At 50.7% G+C, this 9,527-nt stretch overlaps 1 protein-coding gene across 1 annotated transcript in view; it reads left to right on the top strand.

Annotated features, from left to right (window-relative positions):
- The first annotated feature begins 2,991 nt into the window (after positions 1-2,991).
- ESRRG (estrogen related receptor gamma) overlaps positions 2,992-9,527 on the top strand; it is a 696,017-nt gene continuing 689,481 nt past the window's right edge. Inside the window, exon 1 of the mRNA XM_010813097.4 lies at positions 2,992-3,259. The gene's annotated coding sequence lies outside the window, so the exon portion shown is untranslated. The remainder of the gene's footprint in view (positions 3,260-9,527) is intronic.

The raw sequence follows: 9,527 nt of genomic DNA, 5'->3' as shown, positions 1-9,527 counted from the left end.
GACAGGGGTAGACATTCTAATCAGTCAATTTTATATGTCGTATCTAAAGGGCGTGCCTTATTGATGACAGCTAATGAAACAAACAATGGATCTGCAGTATTTTGGTTATTTATCTGGTCCTTCTAGAAACCTAGGAGAGAGAGTGATGGACGAGAGAGAGAGAGAGAGAGAGAGAGAGAGAGAGAGAAAGGGGAGGGGAGAGATAAAGAGAGGAGGTCGACTACAGATCTTCGGAAACGGATCAGATTTGTTGAGTGTCAACATGAAGAAGGTAGCCTGAGCCATGATTTAAACACGGGCGGTATCACTGTGAACTAGTGGCCCACGGTCGTCCCCCTACCCCCCCCTCTGCCTTCCTGCTGCTCCCTTCTTTTCTCCCTTTTGTAGGATACAGAAGGTGAATAATGAAACCATTTTGCTAATAGTTTATGAGCCATGAGATTGGAAATGTATATGGATAGACCGGAGCACCAGACTAAAATCATTTGAAAGAAGCGTGAGGCTGGGCAGAGAAAGAAACCCGCCGTGTCCTCTTCCCCAGCCCGGAGCGGAATGGGACGGGTGAGGTGGCCTCGTGCCTCTCCGCTCCATCCGAGGGCAACGGCCTGGCCCATCCTCCCTCCAGCCTCTCACCCTCTTCATCTCCCGGAGAGCGAGATGAATCGGGGCGATGGCAAGATAGCGCGAGCGGGAGATAATCGTTATCACCAGGATTTTTCTTCCAGTGATGGGATCTAAACAGATCTATCACACCGGGCAGCTTTTCCCGAGGCAGAAAACAATAGACGTGAACTTCGCGCTGAAAACAGCCACCGGGATGCTGTCCGTACGTCTATCTTTTCTGTCCCCTTAGGGCCCGTTCTCCTGGTACGAACACCCAGAATCTTCGAGAAACGCCGCAAACACCCACTTGACTTCCATGCTCGACCCGCAAGGAGGTTCTCACCCGCTTTCTTTGCGGAGTCACTACCGTTTCAAAGCCTTGGGCTCCAGGGGACGGATGCAGGGGAACTTGAGGGATGCAAGGAGTGGTGGGTGGGGTCAAAGGTGAGTCGCCGGCCTGGCCACTCTCTCACCGGTCCACAAAGGGGGCCCCAAAGCCTGGGGAAATCCTCAAAGCCGGGTCGGAACAGCGGCCCAAGCCAAAGATCCGCAAGAGACCGCCCCACGTCTGGCCCAGCGTCCGGGGGAGCGAGGGCGCGCGGGAGAGGGCGGGGGCGGGTACCCTGGAGGCGCAGGCTCCCGGGCCGGGCTCCGCAGCCGGGTCAGCCGTCCGAGCGGGAAGGCCGGGACAGGTACGTAGCCAGGGGAACGCAAACCAGGCGCGAATGGCCCGGGCCGTTCGGGCCCCGTCCAACTCCCGTCTGGGAACACCCGTAAGCTGGCTTTGGACCGGGGCAGAGGAGTCACTCTCCCCCCGCGGGCTCGTGACCCTCGGGGCAGCATGGGAAGCGCAACCCTCCGGCGGGCGCCAGAGCAGCGCGGGCTTCGGGTGGCTCCGAACGCCGCGCTCATTCGCCTGCGTGGAGTCGGGGGCCGGTGGGGGCACCACGCGGAGAGAGCGGCCGCCGGAACCCTCTTAGCACCTCTCTCTTGCCCCTCACCTTCCAAACTCGTCTGGATTCTGGGATAAGGCAATATAACTTTTCCGTGCACGCGGGAGGTAACCGGCAGGAAGTGGTATTAGAAGAAGCGGGAACCGGGTAGCAACGCCCCCATCCCCCAACCGCGTGGGGGACCCCCTTCGGTTTTCTCCTGGGGGTCGAGGTAGAGGTGAGACAGGGACGGACGGTGGTACTGGGCGGGGATAAGGGGCGAAAAGAAAGATCACCGCCGCTCTCCTGATCCCCTTTTCCTCGGCACCCCGCACCCCCCAGCCCTGAGGCCGCTTTTAGTCCCTTCGGAAGGGCTTGGCACCCTCCTCTGCAGGCCTTATGTTGAATGTGAAGACTCCAAAGAGAATCCTTTCCACCTGCAGACCCACCCCTGCGGTGTCCTCAATTTCTCCACCCCTGGCACCCAGCCCTATTAGACTTATCCTATAGGCTGTGGTTGGTGTTGAGACCGCCAGGATAAATTCAGCTAGGCAGCCTCTTGAACTGGCGAGTTTGGAGTGGAGACCTAATGTCTGTCGTCCCCGGAGGGGTTTATATTTGAGAAAGCACCTGGCATAAAGATGAAAATCGTACTAACCCAAATCACCGTTCGCAATCTGGCCCAGGCTCAAGGAAAGGGGGCGGGTGGGCGGCGAGTGGCGGTCAGGACGCACAGTCACTCGGGGGGTCTCTTCGGTCGGCCGGTGTGCGCGGGCTCGGCGAAAGGCGGCCAGCCCCCGGGGAGCTAACGAGGACCACCCCCGGGCGCCAGCGTGCCGGGCGCACTTCCCCGGAGCTTGGGGCCCTCGGAGAGTGAGGACGTGACCCCGGGGCCGTGCCTGCTTAACCCCGGCGGCTTGTGGCCGAGGGGTCGTGAAGTTGCGAGGGGGAGGGGGTCTTGGTATCCCTGGAGAGTTACTGTGACCTTCGGGGATGGAAACCTACGGGCTGGGAACTCCCTTGTGCCTTCTGCACTCACCCTGTCGCTGTTCCCTTCAAACACAGGGTAACCTAAACTCTCGTCCTGGCGTCTCAAGAAAACCCCTAATCCTGCCAGTTTCCCGCCTTCCTTCCGTCGCTCCCGTGATCCCAGGGGAAACCCGGCTCCTTGCTCCCTTCCCCCTTCTCCAGCCAACTCCTAGGATCCTTGCTCTTAGGGCCTTTGCCCTTCCCAGTTGGTGCCTCTAGTGCCTCGCTAGGGTGCGGGGGGAGGCAAAGAGGCGGAGTACACCCCTCCTGGCAAAAATAACAAAACTACTGGAAATCGGAGTAAAACTACATTCCACCCCACCCCCATCTGTCCCCCTCCCAAATCCTGCCAGCAGAGTGGCTGTGTTGGGGGAGGGATTGGTAGGGAGGGAGGGTCATCCCGGGGAAGGGGAATCCGGCGCAAATTTCCGCGCTTCTCTCATTTGTCAGTTGATTCCGTCTAAAAGTTCGCTATTTATAGGCTACACCCGGCAGCCCGAATCCCCGCGCCCGCTTCCTTTGCAAAGTGAGAGAGGTCCTCGCGGCGCCGGGCGGCCCGTCTCGACCGCGTCCCGTGATCGGTTTGGTTTTGTTTCTGCCCTCACACCGCGGGCAGCCCCGGAGCAGGACGCGGGGAGCAGCCCCGAAACCACCCACGCGTAGTAGTTGAGAGAGCGGCTCTGCACTCCCACCATGTGAGTCCGCGCCTGACCCGGCTCCGCGCGCGCGGGCTGGCAGGCGGCCGCTGGGGCGGCGCGGCCGCGGGGGCCGCCGCGCCGGAGCCCCCGGGGGGCTGGCCTCCGCCTCTGCCGGTGCGACCTCCGGCTGCTTCCTTCTTCCTCCTCCCCCTGCCTTTGATTTCTCGCTTCTCACTCTTTTATTTCCGCGCTTCTCTGACTCCCCTACTTTCAACTTCCAGCTGAGTTTGGGCACACACAAAAAAACAGAGGCGACTGGCCTTTACGTGGGAGGCGGGGTGGGTTGGGCGCGTGTGTTTCCTACCGAAGAAAACTCTGTGGGTCTGGGGGAGGGAGGCGCGTACGGGAGCGCGCCCGGTAGCAGGGACAAGGGGCGGGGGGTAGGGGGTGGGCGAGGCGCGTTGATCGCGAGACCTTTCCTCTTGTCTTGGCACCGACCGACCGCAGGATGGGAATGCAGTGTTCGTGAAGCTTCTCGGTTGGGAACCATCCCTCTGCGATGGGGGCTGTGGGGGGGAAGGACAAGATGTCTTAAAATCTAGGAACCGCGCCGGGCGGAAAGGAGGGAAGAATGTGAGCGCTGGCGGAGGGTAGTCGGGAAACAGCGTCAAATCCCAAATTTAAGATAGAATTGGGGTCTGCGACACCCTTCCCTTCCTCGGCTGTGGACAAGACTCGCTTGCGGAGACAGCAAGGGCGCAAGCTTGGGGATCGCGGAGGTCCGCGGGCCTTGACCTTGTCTCCTCTTTCTACCTGCTAACGCCTTAGACGATGCTTCTGTGCTTTAGAACCTAGAAGTCGATGGGGGCGGGGAGCAGGGAGCGGGGCAGGTTGGAGAGGTGCCCCGAGCCCCGGGCGAGTGGAGCGCCAGACGCGCGCGTGGTTCGGGGAAGGGCTGTGCCCTCGGGGCCGCGACCAGGCCGGCTCTGCCGCAGGCGCGCGGCGGCGGCCATGAGACTCGCGCAGGGCAGTTCAAACCACCCTTTCCCCCTCAGAGCCCAGGCGCGGCATTTGGGGGGGTGGAGAAGGTTATGACTGAAAATAACCCGGGGCTCGGATCCGTTTGGCTGGAGATCTGAGCTCCAGCGCGGAGGTGGGGAGAGGTTAAGAATCAGCAAGCGAAGAACTGCGGCCTCGCCTGTGGCGCGCTCAGGGCTCTGGCCCCCGCTGATGAATTTCTGCCCCATCACCGATTTCTCCTCTCACGGTGGATGTCCCTGAATCCCCCTGTGGCCGCTCCCTCAGGGCGCTCAGTCTGTCTGTGGACAAAAGTGGTAGGGAGCGAAGACCCAGCCCCGGTCTATGGCAGTGCCACAGGGGGAACCCGACTTTCCAAAGTATGTGCACTCAGGGTTCCCGGCACAGAAACGGGGTCTGAGGCCTGTTTCCGGCTCCAGTCGGTCCCTGCTTCACTCCTGGGCTCACTCCGCAAGGACGATCTGGTTCAGACGGGACGGGGGCCACCCCCAACTGGCCCGGAGCTACCCGGATTCTCACCCCGGCTTGCCCAAAAGAGCTTTCAGAAACTCGACCGCCAAGTTAAATTCAGAGGCACTTATCTTCTGCTATCTCTGGGCTGCATGTGGGGTTATGGGTAGATGGCAAATTTATTACAACTTTACAGCCGGACACTAAGCGGCGGGGACCTGTAAATGTCGGAATTCGGGGGCTGAGGGTGCGGTGTCTCCTCTCTTCCTCCGCCCCATTAGCCGACAGTAAGTGCCACTCAGCTCCCCTGGCACAGGTTCGGGGAAGCTTTTCTTATAAAAGGAAGAAAAACGATCAAAAGTAAGAAAGATGGAAATTAAAAGGAAATGAAAGAAAAGACGAGATAAAAGGGAAGGTGTGGTCTCTAGCTAGCTGTATCCCTCCTTATCTCCTTGGAAAAGAGCGCGATGTTTCAAGAGCCTTGGCTTTAGCCCAAGAGCATCCACCTCCAGACCCCACTCCAAGTTCTCTGACCTTGGCCGTCTAGTGGAGGCGCGTCAGCCCGTGCTTTATCTGACACGCTTCTCAGCTTCCTCAGCGCTCAACCCTTAACCACATGGGAATTCCCTGTCCCCAGCGCTGGACGACACGACACGCTTTGCTCAGGAACTGGTCAAAGATGGAGAAGGCCCAGCGCGCCCTCTCAGCGAGTCTACTTTGGCACAGTATCTGAGTCCCCCGCAGGCGCGCGCAAAGTGCAGCGCTCTGGTGGGAGAGGAATGCTTGCCCAGATAATTTCGCCTTTAGGAATTTTGAGAATTAGCTGGGCTCCTCACCCCACCTCGCCCCCGTCTCTCTGAAGGAATCCTAGAACTTGGGAGCTTCGGGGAGCTCAACGAAGTAAAATAAACTTGTCCTGAGCTCTGCCTCAGTTCTCTGCGCTGCGATTCCCCCAGATCTTTCTAGTTCTCCCTTCTGGCTGCAGATTCTTTTCCATCCCTGACATTCCGCACTCTGCTTCTGTTTCGGGGCCTCCAGACTCCTGGGGATTTACCCTCAGGTGGAAATTCTAGATAGGAAAGACCCAAGTTCTCTTCCTCGGTTGAGTGAGAATGACCTTCCGACATCCAGACAAAAGAAGAGAACTTGGTGTGTATGGAAGGAGGTGAGGTCAGAGAACGGGGAGGCCTGTTAGTGTGCAAATGAGCTTAGTTGCATGGAGGAAGAAATTTCTCTCTCTCCAAACAGCTCATGATTTCAAGGAACCCTGGAAAGAGAGAGGACTGGGGAGTTTCCTCTTAGAAATTCTTCAGATCAGTGATCTACAAGTGATGAGAGAGAAACTGTGGGGGAGAGGGGTGGCAGAGAAGGCCACCCATGCCTGCCTGCAAACAGGCTTTGCCCTTTTGGATGACCTTAGATCATGGTTGTAAACGGTGGTAACAGTTTTATGGAAAATCAGAGCATAACACCTGACAGTCCTCTTCATGGTGCCCTGAGCTGCTCTACTGGGTCATCTGGGGCCTAAAACTGGAGGTTAGGAGGAACTTCAGCAGCCCCCACCACCACCCCACCCCTTTCCCCAGGTAGACCTGTGACTCTGCTGGGTATGTGTGGAAGGTTGTAAGCAGTGGTCACTTTTCCTGAAAACTGGAGCAATTCCTCTCCCTATGCTCATCTCCAGTCTTTCCTGGGTCAGTTATCCCAGGACTCCAGCCATTCCTAAGCTATGTTAGCAATTCCTAGCTTATGTGTTCTTTATAGAGACTTCTCTCAGGAAGAAGTGAACACTAAGAAGAGCTGAGTTGTGTCCTTTCAAGGTTTCAGTCGATTATAAATTTGCACGTCTCTGAGCACAAAACTGAGGTCTGAAATGTCAGTGGAAAGAGGGCTTAAGGAGAATCCAGAGAAGATCCAAGTGACTGGCAAGAAAGTTCCTTTAACTCCTTGCTTTCCTCTTCGGTTTCACCAGTTTAACTTCCTTTTTCTCTCTTAAGTGAAGGAATAGGATTCTCCACTTCTGTGACTGTTGTGGCCACATGTTCATATGTATATTCTGGTCAAGGATTTTCAGAATTTGACCTGTAAAGTCTTCTGTGCACTCTTCCATCTGACTTGATTTTGACATGAAATATAAGCCTTTCTTTTCACCAAGTTCTTGTTCACCTTCAACAGTTGGTTTCAGTTTCTGTTATTTCTCAAATTTCCTTACAATAACATCCACGAACCAGATATGTTTAGCTTCTACGAGACAGGATTATTCCTTCTGCATTTCTCCAGGCAATTCTGGCTAAAACCGCCTTTGCTTTCACCTGAAAGGGATACTTACCTGAAGATGAAAGTGAGGGGCTTTTTTAAAACCCAAATTATCCAAATACTTGCTTTTCTTTTTTCTTCTGCCTGTTTGAAATAAACCCAGTCATGTTAACATTTAAATAGACATGTTGCAAATGACAAACATGGCTTTTTATGTAGACATTTTCTTCGAGATTTAAGAAGTCATGGCTCAGGTATTTAACATGATTTCAGGAAATTATATCTTTGAAATTCATTGACAGCTAGATTTATTTGCAGAACTTTCCATGCAACTTTGTCATGCTTGTTTACAGCTATATTCTCTGATCTAAGGGCATCTACCAACAACTGCTTCACAAGTATTGAGTCAAAGGAGATTTTTTTTTTCCTAAATTCAAAATTCTTTCCACATTTCCCCTTGTTTCAGGTCAGGTAGTTGATCTGAAAGTTTGCAGCTCAGAAAAATTAAGTTTGGAGCATATAATAGATTCTACTGACCCATTTGTATAATCTCTGTTTTATTGTTAACATTTTGATAGTTAAAAAGATTTCTTTTGGGGAGCAAATAAATGTATTATTATATATATAGATTTATAAAATAAATATATATCTTTTTTTTTTCAGGGAGGCTTACTGAATGATTAGTTTTCCTCCAGATTCTATTTTTTTCTATCAGATATGTCATTGTTTTCTATTTATCTTGTGTAAATTAAGGAAAGACTCAAATTACTGACTTATGATAAATCATATCACTCTTCTTATCAGAGTCATCAGTATTCTGTTATTTTGAATTAAACATTTTAATGTCATTTTGAAGACAGAAGGTCTCACATATGTTCATTAATAGGAGCTGGCTAAATTGGTTAAACTATTGACAGGAAACATTTGGAAGTGGAAATGTAGCATTGGGAAAGTTGATGTTTTAATGGTAAACTGATGAACCAAGAATACCGTTCAAGAGCAAAAGCATTAATGACAAATGGCCCAGTGAAATACAGGAAATAGAACTTGTCAGCCACTGATCTTCTATATATAGTATTTCACTTTTAAACACTGTTTGGGCAATATATGAAGTAACTTTGTAGGGGAAAAGAAGCTCTTGCTAAGTACTGGAGACTCAAGCCAGTATTTTTTTTTAAAACGAGGTAAAATTTCAGATGCTGTAACATCCAACATTTTTTATTCTTTTAAAGCATACAACATAATGGCTTTTTACTACCATGCATCACCACTATTTAACTCTAGAACATTTTCATCACCCCAAAAGGAAACTGTGTATTCGTTAAGCAGTCTCTCCCCTTCTCTCCTCCTCCCGACCCTTGGTGGTCACTGAGCTGCCTTCTGTCTCTATGGATCTGCCTGTTCTGGACATTTTGTAACTGAAATTATTTAATATTTGGCCCTTTGTGCCTGGCTTCATTCACTTTGCCTAGTAGTTTCCAAGTTCAGCCACGTTGTAGCATGTGTCAGTCCCTCATTCCTCTCTACAGCTGAATAATATCTGATTTTATGGATATACCACATTGTGCTGGTGGGCACTTGAGTTGTTTCTACCATTTGGCTATTATGAACAATGCTGCTGTGAACATTCACTACAAAATTCGTTTGAACCCATTCAGCCTTTTTTTTTTTCTTTTTAATTATCATGATCAAATTCATCTACCAAGAAATTTCAAATAGTCTTTTCTGTTTAAACACTATTCAGAATCTTCCTTTAACCTATGTTTTCAGATTTTTGCTGGCCATATCCTAACTCTGTGTTTAACTTTCTGAGGAATCACCATATTGCTTTCCACAGTGGCTATACAGTTTTACAGTCCTATTAAAAATGTCTAAGAATTCCAACTTCTCCACATCTTTGTCAACATTTATTTTATTTTCCATTTGAAAAAATCATAGCCATCCTAGTGAGTGTAAGTGTTATCTCACTGGGATTTTGATTTGCATTTCCCTAATGACTAATGGTGCTCAGTATTTTTGCATGTGCTTATTGGCCATTGGAATATCTTCTTTGGATAAATATCTGTTCATTGTCTTTGCTTCCTTTTCAATTGCTTCCCTATTTGTCTTTTTGTTGTTGAACTGTAAGAGTTTTTGATGTATTTTGAGTATTAGATCCTTAACACACACATGACTTACAAATATTTATCTTTCCTCCCATTCTCTGGATTGTTTTTCACCCTTTTGGTATTACCCTGCAGTTCATAAGAGTTTTTAGTTTTGATAAAGTCCAATTTAGTAGAAGTTATTTTAAACAATAGGTACATTCTTCATTCAGAGGGAAACAGATTGAACACAGGACCAAAAAAATTAAATGCTGAATCCTAAAAAAAAAAAAAACAAACTGTCCTGTAATGCAAGAGAGCAACTTTACCAAACGTAGATTATCAAGGAGTGTGTAAAGTTACCGCTGTACAAGTGAAGGAAGCAGCTGTGGCTCCATTGACCTTTTTCTTTGAAGAAGTCCTGGGTTATTCAAGGTCTGATGAATGAGATCTTTTATCTTTAGATGACAGTAGTTTTTTTTTTAATTATCTTTATC

This window comes from Bos taurus, chromosome 16 (assembly GCF_002263795.3).
Source record: "Bos taurus isolate L1 Dominette 01449 registration number 42190680 breed Hereford chromosome 16, ARS-UCD2.0, whole genome shotgun sequence".
In the NCBI taxonomy this organism is placed as follows: domain Eukaryota; kingdom Metazoa; phylum Chordata; class Mammalia; order Artiodactyla; family Bovidae; genus Bos; species Bos taurus.
The sequence above is the reverse complement of the archived record's forward strand: the minus strand, read 5'-3'. Positions and strand labels throughout refer to the sequence as shown.